This window comes from Chinchilla lanigera, unplaced genomic scaffold, assembly GCF_000276665.1.
Source record: "Chinchilla lanigera isolate Chin_1 unplaced genomic scaffold, ChiLan1.0 scaffold00075, whole genome shotgun sequence".
Taxonomy (NCBI): domain Eukaryota; kingdom Metazoa; phylum Chordata; class Mammalia; order Rodentia; family Chinchillidae; genus Chinchilla; species Chinchilla lanigera.
The window spans coordinates 4,006,198-4,020,930 of NW_004955476.1; the positions used below are offsets into that span (position 1 = coordinate 4,006,198).

Sequence of the window (14,733 nt, forward strand, 5' to 3'; positions counted from 1 at the left end):
CCTGACTGTCATTTATACTTTCTAGAATGCAAATTTAATCATGCAGACCATAGTGACTTTTTAACTTATCCAAAAGTCAACAATACTATATTAACTCTGTAAGGCTAACTTAGTTTCCTATGGTTTTGAAGTAATTCCATTTAACTTAACTCTCAAATAGACAAAATTATGAATTTCAAACAAATGATGACTTTGAGAAAATGGTCAAATAAACCCATGGATTTACCAAAACTTGGGGAGAATTTGGAGAAATTATGCTCTTGAAAATGGGAAGAGCAACTTGGATGAGATTTGCATATCTCGTAATGTTAGTTTGCAAATTTGCTATTGCTAAATTAATTTTGATGTGCTTTTCGTGTCAGAACACAGCGTTCAAGTCTGTCAGGTAAGAAGGAACCCAAAAGGTAGAAACAGTAGTAATAAATGAGCTACAGAGGAAGAACTTCGAGAATCTCCTGCCCAGATTTTCTTCTGAATGCCTCCAAGAACCCTGAACTACATGTGTAGGAGACAGTCACAGGCATTGGGCAATAAAAACAGCTGGAACTGAAAGAAATTTAGCAATGACTTCAGATGTTTCCTAGTGTAATCAGATTGGAGTTTGAGGTCAAAGAAATAAGATGGACTGAAAAAATAAACACTTTAGAGAAATTTGAATTAACCCAAAGTCTCTACAGTAGTCCAAAACACAATTTCTGGACTACTAGTTATGCTATGTTTCTTCAACGAGTATGGGTGCTTGGTTTTTACCTTCATTAGATTAAAAAAAAAAAAAAAAAAAAAAAAACTTTACCTTTGGGTTTAAATTGCAGTTAATTAATAAACTTTCCAATACATGCACTGTCAGGAATTGAGCTGAAAGTTAGGAAGAATTTATACATGGAATTTGGACCCTCCTTTTTGTTAATTTTTTTTCTACCTACATTTCCCCTTCACTTTCCCACAATTATAGTTACCCTGCACTTTGTCCCCTTTTGCTTAGGCAGGAAAGATGCGTTTATTTCAGGGCTGCACTTTCTTTCCTTGTACAAGTAGTTACTCTTCAAACCAAAGCTGAAAGATTGGGAAATGTATTTAGTGCCATTTCCTGTTTGGAGAATTGGCTTGTTCCCAAAGTCTGACCACTTTTGTTCAGCCTTGTTGTGATTCAGATTTAAACTGTCTCCAGAAAGACTCCAGTTCATAGGTGGGGCCCTTGGAGGGTGATTGGCTCATGAAGCCTCTAACTTTACCAGCTGATCAATTCACTGAGGAGATCATAATTTGACAGCATTACTGGGCAGTAGTGCGGGAATAGTAGGCAGTGCCTGAGCGGGGAGGTCACAGGGGAGCCGCCATGGGGACTGTATCTTACTTTGGACTTTTTTTCTCCGGCTCTGTTTCCCTCCTTGTGCCTTCTGCTGCCATGAACTTGGGTAGCTTTGCCCTCCCCAGCCCTTCTGCTAGTATCTTCTACCTCATCTGAGGTCCACAATGATGGAAACAGCAAACTGTGGACTGAAAGCTCTGGAAGGGTGAACCAAATGGATTCTTCCTCCTTTGAAATGTTATTCTCAGGTACATTGTCACAGTGGCAAAAATTCCTCTAGAAAATTTATAATTATACAGTTTGTGGAATCATCTGTTACATAGTTTATAGAATCATCTGTAATTAGCTTACTCAATAGCATAGAAGCAGCTCTGTCATAACCAAATTTTTCGGAACCAGAGAAGGGATGTTAATGTAAATAGGGAAATTTGGGATTTTATTTCCTCTACTTTCTTTTCTTAAAGACATTGTTCCCAACACTCTGATCATTTTATGAAGGAAATGAAAAAGAAAAGAAAAAAGAAGATAAAATAATTTTACAAAGAGAGCTATTATCAAAATTAGATCATCACAGGGAAGTATCTTACTTGTAGTGATATGTTTTCTAGGCAAAGATAATACTGTTACACTTGTATATCTATTTCTAAAATATTACAATAAGGATACAGCACAGCACATCAAAATACAACAATGAAATGTTAAAGATCTCATTAGAAGGAAAATAGAGGCCATGAAATGGTTTGGATTTGTATTAAGCATAATCTGAAGTGACTTTAAAAAAAAAAAAAAACTACTTTGTGTTCTTCTGGATTAGTTGTGCCCCAAATGCCCAGACCAATTAATTGCTCAAATAGTTTAGTCTCAATTTATCACACGGAAGGAAAAGAGAAAAGCTAAAACTGTAATTCTGCAGTTTGAAAGACACAGCATCTTTATGCCTTATTCATGCTTTCTAGGAAAGGTGGACTTTTGTGTACCTTTGTGGGATTTTTTTCCTTACTTTTTTCTCGGCTCAGATAGTGTGATCGTACCTTTGCATCCCTTCATCTCAGTCAGAAAATTCCTCTGTCTTTGGTGTTCTGTGAAATTATAATTTTTAGAGGAATACCATGATCTGGTAATGAAAGTCAGATTATAAACTGCTGGAAACCAGCCTGCTAGGAATGCCTAAGTGGAAGGGATGAATGAAGATTAAAGACCAGACAGGGGAAGAATTTTGAAAGAGGGGCAGGGGCTTTATCTCTAGTAGACAAAGAGCCCTGAGCATCCGGCTCACATCACTTTTATTCCAATTAGCCAAGGGAGCAAGCAATTAGGTTAACGGAAAATTCACCTGTTTCTCATTATTTGCAAAGTGCATCCAGGTAAGTACATCTCTAAGCGAGATCTCAGCTGTTGCTGACTTACTTCTCTGGAACTTGCAAAGTGCCAGCATGACAGCACATTGCCAAAGGGGAAATAGCTTGCTCTTCCCTTCTTCATGTCCACAGGAAAGGTCAACTGTGCCCTGATCCCTATAATGAGTTTTTCACATTCCCCCGCTTTTGTTTCTGTAATAGCAGCAGCTGAGACAAAGAGAAGTGTAGTTGTGCCTGTTTCACATGCCGCTGGGGTCTTCTCCTGAGGTGGCAGACTATGAATAAAACAATAAGCAAATAGTTAAGGGTCTCATCAGTCTTATATATGAGCCAGCGTGAGCCTTCTCACACCTAACTCTAGGGATTCAGTTGATCTAAAGCCTGTATGAATTGGTCCCATTCTTATACTTATCAAAATCCTCAGTGTGATGCGATGGAGACAAAACTTCCTTTTGTAGATTTTCTATATCAAATGTAAGGTTAGTGTTCAGGGCTCCTTGTAGCTGCCTTTTTATAGTCTCCAAAGGGTGTGTGGATTTATTATATTGTAAAAGGTTAGTACAGAATCTAGTAGTGTTGAAATGACACTGGAGACCCCACTCTACGTCCAAACTCTCTATCTGATGCCCTAACCACATCACAGTGGACTCTAGGATGCTAATTTCAGACTTTAATTTGGCATCAATTGATTGCTGTAACCCCAGGCTCAATCAGCCATATCAGTGCAATTACTGATCAAATGTACCATTTGTACACTATTGGTCAAAGCAATAGCGGCAACAGTAACACTGGAGATTAGTAATTCCAAGGAGAGAATGTCTGCTATTAACAACACAAACATTCAATTTACTAAGATGTATCAAGTGATAAAACAGCCTGGATAACATGAAGAATGGGTGTATCTGCACAGGGTTCAGTTAAGTTATTAGAGACCCATACTCTAGATATTCTTCCTAAATTGAAAAATGTTTGATTTATAGCACAATCAGGTAAACAATGTTATTATGTTATTAATGCAAGTAGGGGTAATCGTTTCCTACTGGACAGATCCATAAAGAAAATAGAGTAAGGATCATAAACACATACCTTGAAGGTCGAAGTGCTACTAAAGGTCAAAAATATATTAGTAAATATACTATCATTAATTATTAAATTATTAAAATGCATTACATGACCTTTTCATAGGTGCCCATTGTGAAAGGGCAGACCCCTCTTCCACAGACTTTTGAATGGGCCCCAACCCTGGCTAGTTTTAGTTGGGGAGATGAAGGGGCTAAACCCAGTGCCATGCAAGGTAAAGCATGGTTGTGTATCTGAGTGCATGGCTGAATGATTCTATTGTCCACTGAAGGAACTACAACAATGCCATTTTAAGGGGTGCCATTCAGAATCGCTATTACATCAACCATGTAGGTGGCTATGGGGCGCCAATCAATTATTTTCATTTCCAATCAAGCATTTTGAATTAATCATTTTTATTTATCATCTGAACTTGACCTAAGTCTCCCCTACAATCAGTCCATGAAGGAGTCATATGTGGATTGGAATTGGTTCAGGGCATATGCATAGGAAAATGGAGGATATTTGGTATGGACAGCATAGTCTGAGATCCTGATGCATTAATAAACCCAAACTGTAGGATTATTAATTGGGAACCATAATATGTCTTCCAAAATTGAGACATTATCTCTAGGCACTGAGATGAATTAATGTTCTTGTGTTCTCCACAAATTGGAGGGGTTATGAAATGGGCAGTATAATTTATGGTAGCATTGTCATTCTTAAAGTTTGATGTGTTAAAGGGCCCAGTTTCCCAATCAAATTGATCATGATAGACTTTAGGGGGATAATCTAACCAATGAATTGAGCATAATAAGGGAAAATTTTGAAAAAATGCCCAATAAGTTTCACTTGTATTAGCAGCATACATACACAACGTGGCACAATAGTGATTATATCCGTGAAGAGATTCTGAGGCATCTTGGGTAGGCCTTGATGGTGGACAAGGCTTTGTGCTTCCCAGTTGGCTTCCTTTAGTTGTTCCCGTGTTATGAAGTCCACAGCTCACGTAGACCATGGAGGCCACATTTGTTTATTATCATTTCACCCTATCTGGGAAAAAGCTCTCACTGGTAGAAAGGATGGAGCCATGATCCTCCATGGTATATCGTGGGGAGGACTTCTCCATGTTCGCACAGTCCTAGAGGGCACCCACAGGGTTTCTCCATTGTCTGCAATAACGCAAACAAATCCTCATCCCCATATTAGCAAGATACTGGTCTTTCCCATTCCCCCATCTCCGGGGACCACCACAATGCTCCCCTTTTCCTCCACGCTCTGTGTGTTTAACCAATGTAATTCCATTAGTATGCTATCCACTCCACCAGCAGGATTCAAATCATTAAGTGTAAATGCTGTGAAATCAAGGAGAAATTACAGCTTGTTATAACTTATTCCTATATTTGTTTTTGTAATTGTTGTTTTAATATTAAGTGTGAATGCTCAATAATAGGCTGTCCTTGTAGATTCTAAGGAATTCCAGCAGAATAAATAATATCCCACTGTTATAAAAATCTCTGAAACCTTTTGCTTATGTAAGTGGGATCATCATTTATTTTTATTTTCTCAGGGACTCACATCTTTGCAAATGCTGAGAGACAGCATTCCTGTATTTGCCATGCAGGCTCTCCTACATGGCAGGTAGCAGATATAAAATGAGAGTATCTATACTAACATTCACATGCTGAAGTCTGCCAAGTCAGGATATATGTGTCACATCCACTTGCCACAGCTCATTTTCTTGGAGGCCTCGGGGATTATAGCCTTCTGGTGGAGTTGATGTAGGTAAAGTTTGGCATGTTGAACAAGTTGTACAATACTGCGTGCCTGTGATCAGGAAAGTTTAAAGCCAGAGGTAAGGGCTCAAGGGTTCTGTGCAAATAAGAATGGGAAATTGCCGCCAGTTGAAAAGTCAAGGCAATGACTATCAGCATGATGATTTCCTTTTGCTAGTGGCTCAGGAAGACCAGAATGTGACTGTACATGACCTATATGGAAAGGGGCAGTCTTATTTTGAATAGCTTTCTGTAATCATAAAAATAGATTGAACAAAGAGGAATCCAGGATGCCTTTTATAGTGGCTGGCTCCAAGTGATTACTGACACTTACTACATAGGTAGAATCACATAAAATATTAACAGGGCCTATGAGGGTACATTCTAATGATAATTATAGCAACTAACTCTGATTTTCAAGTGGAGAGTCTTGGAGTAGCAATTCTCTGGTGATTTTGCATAGCTGAGTAAGCTGCAAAATGACAGGAAGATCCATCTATAAAGTAAGTTAGGCATTTATAAGAGGAATTGTCTGAGTATTTTTTCTAGGTAAGATAAATGATTAAGGATGGTATAATTGTATAGGTTTACCAGAACAATGATTATCAACTAATCATATATAATCAGTGATGGCTATCTCCCAGACTAGGGAAGATTTAACAAAGGGGTATGCTGTGCATTATAAATTGGGAGCATAATATGATTGGTGTCCAATCCTAAAAGCTGCACACTATAGTGGCAGGCCTGCTGAATAAGCTTAGCCATTTGTGCTACATAAATCAGAAGACTTTTAGTAAGCTGATTAGGTAGATAAAGCAATTCAGTGGGTTGGCAATTACTGCCACTAAGAAACCCAGTGTGAGACTGAGGAGTAGGTAATATGATTAGCATAAGAGGCAGGGACAGACTAACTCAAAACACCTAATTGCCAAAGCAGTTTCTATTATTTGGAGGTCTTAAGGGGTTCAGGTGTGAAGAAATGGAAAAAATTCAAAAGTGGATTTTCTTTTAATGTTTTGCATAGACAGCTTGACTGATGTATAGTTATTCCCAATTTTGGGTGAATCCAATCAATGTTTCTAAACAATTTTTAGAAATCTGTTAAGGTTTGTAATGAGTCTCTTCTTAATGTCAATATCTGGATGCAAACTGTTCTTTCTGTTTCCAATGCCCCAATGAAACTATAGGGAGAATATTCTGGACTTTCTCTGAGGCTATGCATAAACCATGTTGTATCAAAGTTAATTCAGTTTTTGCAAAAAGAAGAGTAAGTTGCTGTCGAAAATATGCAACAAAAAACATATCATCCATAAAATTTATTATATAAGTTTGAGGAAAGTATTTTTCTAACAAGATTTAAAGTCTGACCAATAAAATGTTGACACAAGTGGGGCTATTCATCATCCCCTGAGGCAAAAAGGTCCATTGATGTTGGTGTATGGGCTCTGCAAAATTAGTGGTACAAACAGAAAAGGCAAAGTGGAGTGAGTCTTGTGGAGTTAAGGTAAAAAAGCAATTCTTAAGATCAATAACTATCATAGGCCAGTCATGTCAAATTGTAGTGGGAGAGGGAAATCAGGGAGTGGAATGCCCATAGGGTGAATATGTGCACTACTAGCCCTCAAATCCTGGAAGTGCCTCCACTTTCCTGATTTTATTTTTCCAGTATAACCAAAAGAGAGTGTTCCAGGGGCCAATGGGAGGCTCAATGTGTCCTGCCTTTAACTGCTCCACTACCAATGCTGATAAATGCATGAGCTTCCCCTTTTGTAGGGACCATTGGTTCACACAAACAGTATCATCAAACCTCTGTTTTAATAGAAGAATGGTCTTTGGATAGGAAAAAGCCTCAATGAGCCAAACTGAAAATTTATTTCATAGCCAAGATCCTCCTTTCCTGTCCTCTGACAGACTTCTATAGATTCTGTGCTTCCCTGTTGATTTTTTTCCCTGTATTTGTCCTGGAACATAGCCCATATTTTGCATCATTCTATCAGTAGGTTCAGTTGCCTCATTAGTAATTTATATCTGCAATTCCTTCAGCAGATACTTGCCCCACAGAATAACTGGGATCCTTGCAATTACTGGCTGAAAGACTCCTTTAAAGCTACCAGGATCTACATAACATAGAAGTATAGCATTCTGTATAACCTGCCTGGAAAACCCCACTCCCACCAGAGAGGTGGCTGCTGCACATGTAGTTCAGTCAGTAGAGTATGAGATTCTTAGTCTTAGGATCATGGGTTCAAACCTCACGTTGAGCACCTGTTGTAGAAAACCAGCTTCGTAGGGATGCCTGACCAGAGGGTATCAAAAAAGATTAAAGACAAGATGCAGAGAGAATTTTGAAAGAGGGTCCAGGGGCTAATACTTCTTGTGGACTAAGAGCCCTGAACATCTGGTTCACTTTGCTTTTCTCCAAATTAGGCAAAGGAGCAAGCAATTAGGTTAATGGAAAGTTCACCTGCTTCTCATTATTTGCAAAGTGTAGCCAGGTAAGTATTTCTCTAAATTAGATCTGAGCTGTTGTTGCCTTCTTTGAAACTTGCAACATGCCAGCATGCCTGCACATTGTCAAAGGGGGAACCACTTGCTGTTCCATATTTTGTGCCTGCAGGGAAGGTCAATTGTGCCTTGATCCTTATGATAAATTTACCACAATAAGTGCTTGCCTTTTTAAAATTTTAGTAAAACATGACATATAAAAGTTGTCAGGAAAGCAGTAGTATAGCTACAACCTTTTTCTTTAAACTGAAGCTACCTGTTGTAAATGACAAGTTTGTAGTGTGCCATGCATACTTAGTAGAATTATTTGGTTTCCCTGAGTACAGCCTGGTTCAGAATTATTAACAAGATCGTTACCCAAAGCATGTGAATACTTCTGTCACAGGTTCCATTTTGTGCACCCAGTAAAAGAGGCCACTCTAAGCTGAAAACTTTTTCTTTGTTACCACGAAAAACTCATAGCTTCACCCAGCCCATTGACGACACAATATTTTGAGGAAAAGAAATTCTTCAAATAGGAGTTCTCAGAGGAAAAGAGAAGTAGTTCGTTGTTCTGTAGGCAAGGCTCAAATAAATTGTCCTGACAAATTCACAACCCGTTCTAATGTCAATTCAAAATTTCAGTGTTATTATATTAACTTTGTTTTTATCACATTACCTACTCCTACTCTTATCACAAAATGGAATTTCTTTTTAATGTATATTTGGTATTTTCATTGAAAATAAATACTAAGAGAATCTTCAATTGTCTCTCTATGCAATATATCTTTTTCCTAAGGTAGACAGAGGAGATTTATATCTTCCTTATTTCTCTATTCAACTAAGAACAAAATGACATTTCCTTTGGCAGTGATTCAGTCACCTAAAAGAGACATCTTAGAATAAATAGTTTTCAAAGAATAGCATTATAATTAACTCATAGAATTCTCTCCATTTAAGATATTTTGAATGAAGTTTTTTAAGGTGAAGGAAAATGAATCTACATGAAATAACAAATCAAAGGAGGAGTAAATATTACCTCCAAATGAAATGTGAATTAGTAGAAAATCATATAAAAATGAAATAACAATGTCTGCTTAAATAATGAAAAGAACAAGTAATTTATTGTAAAATACATGAAATAGTTTTATAGTAAAACTGATATAGTAGTATAGTAAAACTGATAAATTTTCAGTGCAAATGTTCAAGACAAAAGAAAATAAACTATTAATTACTTAAAGATTATTAATCACTTAAAGAATAAAATAAAATATAAAATAATAGAATAGATCATAGAAAAATTTATACCAGCTAATGTAGCTTACATTAAATCAACAAGGACTTTGAGAGTCATAACTTATCAAATGTAGCAATAGAAACATAGTTAACTGATTGATTTTGTAATTCAATACTTTCCAACACAGATGATTGTTTGATTGAATTACTTTACCAATTCTACTAAATACATTTTGGGACAATTTTACCAAATTTAAACAATATGTTTTAGCAAATGGAAGAAGTGGTATTACTTCCAAAATCAAGTATCTCTAAGAGAAACACTACCAAGGACATTGAAATGAAAGACAATTGCTGTCCAATATTACTCATTAACATAAATATCCAATATTATTCATTAATATAAATTCTAAGTGTCTAAGAACATATTAGAAGTCCAACCAAGGGTGTATTAAAATGATACATGAAGAGCAAGCAGACTTAATACAAAGATGAATAGGAGACTTAACATTTGCAAATCAATGTAATTTGCCACATTAGCAACAAAAGGAGAGAAAAATTGCAAGAAAATGATGACCACCACAGTAGATGAGTAATAGTATTTCATGTAGTATAAGAATCTTTTCTAATAAAAATTTCCATAAACAAGGAATATAAAGTAACTTTTTTATCTATCAAAAGTTTTCATAGCAAACTTAAACATCAATTTCATAGCTATTGGTGAAATACACTATGATCTTTATGGCTTCCTCATTATCAGAAACAGACAAGGATATGCTTTATATTTGTATCTATTCAACATTGTGCTGGAAGTCTGAGACAGTCCCACACTGAGAAAGAATAAAAGATCTAAATATCAAAATGGAAAAGGTGAAATGTTATATTTGTAAATAGAATATTTTACTTAGAAAGTTCACAGGAAGCTACAATACATACAAAGAATTTATATAACAAACTCACTAGATACAAATTATTATACAAAAATTAACTATATTTCCATGTAGTACTAGAAACAAGACAATAGCAAAATAAAGTACTGTAGTATGTAAATCACAAACACCTAGACATGAATTTAACAAAAATGTGGGAAAGCCTTACACAAATTAGTATACTTTATTGAGATAAATTACTAAAATACCTGGATCAAAGGATAATATTTATGAATTAGCAGTTTTTTAGTTGTTGAGATAAAAATTTTATTCATTTTGATGTATAGATTCAGAAGCATGTTAGTTTAATACTCCAGTAGAAATTTTGGACATATTAGTAATAAAGTTTTATGAAGTACATAGAAATAAAATAATGAAGTAAGGAATGATTTTGGAAATTTTATCTGCCATATTTTAAAGCTTATGTACAAAAAAGTTGTAATTTTAATACCACAAGTATTTAAGTACAGGAAAGTAAAACAATTAGGTTACAAAAATCATCACAGGTAGTTACTGTATATACAGTCATTTTAAAATTATTAATATTCAGAGTGAATGAAATGTAGGAAGTACAATAGATATTGTGAATGGGAAGGAAACTGCTCAAAGTGAAAGAAAAACTGGAATGAGGGAAAAGAGAAAAGAAAGAAAGGGAAACAGTATGTATAATGTATATACAGGATAGCTAAGATAGTTGTACTAGTGATTTCTATTGCTTTACTGAAACGAACAGTTAATGTTTATTGTTTGATCAATCCTACAGGCCTATAATTGTTTAATGAGTAACTAATTTGAAGATATCAATATGTAATACAGCCACCATTGTTAATTGCCTATCACTTTGTCTGAAAATATGTATTGCTTATATTGTTTTGTATTATTTTGTAAATGTATGTGTGTTTGTCAATGTTTTCATTCTTTTATCTTTAAAATAAAAAAAAATTCAACAAGGTTATTCTAAAAAACTGCTAAATAATCCTTGCTGAATTAATGAATGTATGCATAGACAGAGAACAACCTAACCTTTACGTCTCACTATACCAAAAATAACATAAGGTGAAATTTGGACATAAAGAAAAACCCTAAAATAATTTATATTCTAGAAGAAAACACTTGGAGGGTGTACTTTTTACTTGGTGTAGAAAACACTGCTCTTTTTACTTTTTATATTTATTTGCACATGTTTGCTATACATAATGAGTACATTCATCATGGGGACGTGGTTCAAGTATAGAACAGCCGCAACTCTTTTTAATTCCTCTCTACCCTTCTGTATCTCTGTCTCCCATTTTCAGAGGATATTCTTCCTTATTTCATATTGTCTTTTATTTGAGGCATGAAGCTATTTATACAAATAGCAAAACAATGCAAAATTTATATTTATCTGATTTGTTTCACATAATATTATGAACTTTAAGTGCATCCAGTTTTGTGAAAATAGCTCAAATTTACTATTTATAGCTGAACAGTATTCCATTAATAATTATAACACAACTTCATAAATATATATATATATACATATACAAGTTATATTTATGGGTTACTAAAAGGATAAGACATATTCGTGAAACTCTTAATTACAATTACTTAGTAAAGAGTAACAATTGATATTAAACAAGAATAATTCATCAGGATTTGTAAGAAATAATTTCCACTAATGAATAATTAGATTAATGTTTTATTAACATAACATTAAAAAGGTAAAATCATAAATCCTGTCCAGATATAACATGATTTCAGTTAATTCATAAACAAATAAGAACTATTAATGTGTTAAGTCATCCAAAATGCCCCTGAAGAAATTAGCTATGAACAGAAAATTTAAAATACTAAGAACAGTGTGCAAGATTGAGAAGTATATTTAAGGTGACTATGGTGAAGCCTCATCTCTGTGGTTGCTCCACTGGACAGAAGTTATTTGATCTTTAAAAGACAAAATCATCAAGGAAACCTCTTTTTTTGCAGCATTGTAAATGAGCTTTTTCTCTCTTCTTTTTTGTGGTGCCAAAAATCAACTCAGGACCTTGCACTTGCCAGGCAGGTGCTGTGCTATTGAGATATATCCTCAGCTAAATGAGCTATTGGAAAGAAAATTAAGCTCAGGACTGAGCTGACAGGAAAGATTTCACCAGCAAGTACCTGGTACCCTTCACAACTGGGCTTGTGGGGTTCACTGTATAAACATTCAAACATCCCTCTAAATATGCAAAGTCCAAGTCAAATCTACTCAAAATCTTAATGATTAGCCAGAGTTTTTTATAATGGTACATATTTTTCTTAAAGTCACATTTCATTTATATAGTTGTTCCCCTCATCCCAATATGAAAATTTGGAAATGAATTTTAAAAATTACTCAAAAGGAAAGAAAAACTAGAATGGAGGAAAGGAGAAAAGAACAAAGGGGAAATGAAAAAAATATATACATACATACACAAGATCATTAAGACAGATATTACTACTAACTGCTACTAGCCCACCGAAAAGATCAGTATATGCCTATACTTCTTGATCAGTTTTTCATGCCTATGCCTTGTACTATGAGCAATTATTTTGAAGATAACAATGCACAATGTGTTGAACATTGTTAATCTCCTACAATCTTGTTTTGAAATTTTATACCATTGCTTTTATTGTTTATTTTTCTTCTCTTTAAAATTAAGAAAAACTGTGAAAACATTACTCTGTGACCATCTAAGACTTCTAAACTTTGTGGTTATAGATGGTTTGCAAAGTTAACTGCTCATCTGTTTCCACAAAAGGAGATGCCTGTTTCTCAGCATCCTGTTCAGAGGCTTCTTGTAAATGTTTCCGCGTAACATCTCTCTGTTTCTCAGGCTAAGTGTCTTCTCACCAAAGCACCTTACCGCATAGGAAGTGCAGATGGCTGTCATTCATGAGAGGGAAGAAGTCAGTTAGTAGACAGCAAAGACTGAAATTAAAAGGAAGGAGAGAGTGGTGCATCTAGAGTATGAACTACTCTGACTAAAATCCCTTATTTGAATATAATTACTTAATTTGTGTGGAATGATATGCAGCAAAGAGAAAAGAGAGATGAGGGGGGATGAAGTGAATATCATACTGAACAATTTCCACAACTTCTACAAAGGCAAGGTTTATATGTACTCCTCTGTGTCAAAGTGGCTCCACTGCTATGAAACAGCAGCTGCTATGTGTTCCTCCCTCCGTTGTTGGTAGGAGTACTTAATTGCAATTTTAGGTTTCTACTTCTTTAATAAACAGGGTTGGAGATTACACTGTCTATGGAGAGGACCCGAACTTCCTATAATTGATTAGAATGCAGAAATGGGCTGAGCAAACGAATCCCTCTTAGGGGAACGCCTGTGTACCATGTATATTAAGCACGTGTGATTCATGAGTTGCGTTTAGCAGTTTCAGAGCATGGATTATAGACAACACTGAAGTTGGTTTCCAGTTACTCTCTTTTATATAGTAAGAACCTCAGAATCTGTGTTTAGACTCTCAGCAAGGTACCATATTTCCATTGTCCTTTCACAGTTAGTTGAGGCCATATGACTATGAGTAGGCTGACAGTTTATGAGAATAAGTAGAGTATGGGTTTTCCTTGTCATCTACCTAGAAAATAAGGCCCTTGCTCTAGACCTTTTTGTGAGAGTCCTCCACCAACCTACACAACCCTCTGGGAAATCACAAGAATTAGAATAAGCGTCAAGCAATGGGTTAAAGGTGGTAGAACTAAATTCTCTAACGCGATACTCTTTTGGATTAATGAATTTCCATTTTATTTAGCCCATGGTATTTCTGGATCTCTTTGTTAGAGAGACTTAGATCTTTCCCAAGTAATAAAATATTACTTTCTACTCTTAACTTGATTGTTGGATTTGACACTCATGGCCCCTGCTAGGATAGGATGAAGTGTTCATGAAAATAAGGGCAAAGACTATAAATAGAACCAACCACTCTGGACACCAATTCGGCAAAATGCATATGAACTAATTGTTTCCATTCCTGGATCATTCATCAATTTTACATCTTGTTTTCTATTTGTAAACAATTTACACAGCTGCATGGGAAGATGTGTGCAAGAATAGTCAATGGTTTCCAGTGTGTGATAATATAAGAACCAGAGGGCCATAGATTAGCAAGATCAATTATCACATATGGTAGAAACATTAGAATAGTAATTTTGATAGAATCATGCTGGGTGGTGCGGTGGCACATGCCTATAATGCCTGCAGTCAGGGAGGCTGGGACAGTAGGACTGCTGGGAGTTTAAAGCTATCCTGAGCTAGAGAGCAAGACCTTGTCCCAAAAAAGCCAAACAAACAAAAAAGAATCATAGCGAGAATTTTGGGGAAAAAAACTAAGGTGGTTAATACTATCAGAAGAAAAGATGGAATGATAACACAAGCAGAGCAGCCATGAACCAGGACTCTGTAACTATCCTACAAATGGGTTAGTAAAGATGACTGCCCCCACCAGTGAAATTCCAACTGTAAAATGAATGGATTTGCTCAGATGAGATATTGATAATTTCAAAAAAACTCAAAGTTGAACTGAATATGTTTCTGAAATCATTTCATATATAATGTGTACAAATCCTA

General features: G+C 35.5%; 1 pseudogene; it reads right to left on the reverse strand.

Moving 5' to 3' along the window:
* Positions 1-1,228: 1,228 nt before the first annotated feature.
* The window catches only part of LOC102007760, a 112,469-nt pseudogene continuing 98,964 nt past the window's right edge, over positions 1,229-14,733 (reverse strand).